Below are 848 nucleotides of genomic sequence, written 5' to 3'. Positions count from 1 at the left end.
AACACCTGCTGCCTTTCTGACGCCGGACGATACCCCGTACCCACTGACGAGAAGGAACGCACTAAACTGGTTAAAAGCCGCTACTGTACATTACTTATTTACAAAAGAAGAAAAGAGTAAAGAAGACTTCTGGGTCTATCTTACAACTTAGCACCATATGCTAATGACACTTGCTTGGGGGAAGAATCTTGTACACTGAATTTTATAGAATATGGTGACAGGCAAAAGTTTTTATGTACTGCTGCACGGAGAAACAAAAATTGGAGGAGCTGGGATTTGAACCCAGGACTTTCTGCATGCGAAGCAGACACTCTACCACTGAGTTACACCCCCGCCAGAGCAAGTACATCTGGGACGAGTGTCTCGTGGATCCTACTGTCATTATTTCTTAGGTTTGAACGGTACAGCAAGTGTTGGAGGAACGTATTCATGACAAGACCTAAGCAGCGCCGACTCCGTGGCGCAACGGTAGCGCGTCTGACTCCAGATCAGAAGGTTGCGTGTTCAAATCACGTCGGGGTCACAATGAAATTTTCGTTTACGAAAGCCATAGGCGAGTATGTCAGTTTAATTAGATACCAAACGATTACAGAGAACGGACGAACAGAACTTGCTTGAAAAAAGCTACTAGCGCAATTTTCGCATTCTGACATTAAGGTGAAGGCGCCGACTCGCACTTTCTCCAGGCGCGAAGTGTCTAGTATTTTTGATATTTATATCGTTTAACGCTAATATATAACTGAGAGATAATGATTACGCAATATTTTGCTCGGTTAGACGTCTTTAGCCAGGCAGAGTATAATATTTTTCCTTAAGTTATGGGAATAGAAAGATCGTGAAAGGGGGTA

The 848-nt window shown here is 43.5% G+C and overlaps 2 non-coding genes across 2 annotated transcripts; one reads left to right on the top strand and one right to left on the bottom strand.

Moving 5' to 3' along the window:
- Positions 1–261: 261 nt before the first annotated feature.
- Trnaa-cgc (transfer RNA alanine (anticodon CGC)) lies at positions 262–333 on the bottom strand. The gene has a single exon. It is a non-coding gene; the product is annotated as a tRNA-Ala (tRNA).
- A 118-nt stretch (positions 334–451) lies between these two features.
- On the top strand, positions 452–523 carry Trnaw-cca (transfer RNA tryptophan (anticodon CCA)). Its single transcript has one exon. It is a non-coding gene; the product is annotated as a tRNA-Trp (tRNA).
- Positions 524–848: the final 325 nt, after the last annotated feature.

Source organism: Schistocerca serialis, chromosome 4 (genome assembly GCF_023864345.2).
Source record: "Schistocerca serialis cubense isolate TAMUIC-IGC-003099 chromosome 4, iqSchSeri2.2, whole genome shotgun sequence".
NCBI lineage: Eukaryota > Metazoa > Arthropoda > Insecta > Orthoptera > Acrididae > Schistocerca > Schistocerca serialis.
Note: the sequence above shows the minus strand (reverse complement) of the source record. Positions and strands in the feature narration are given on the sequence as shown.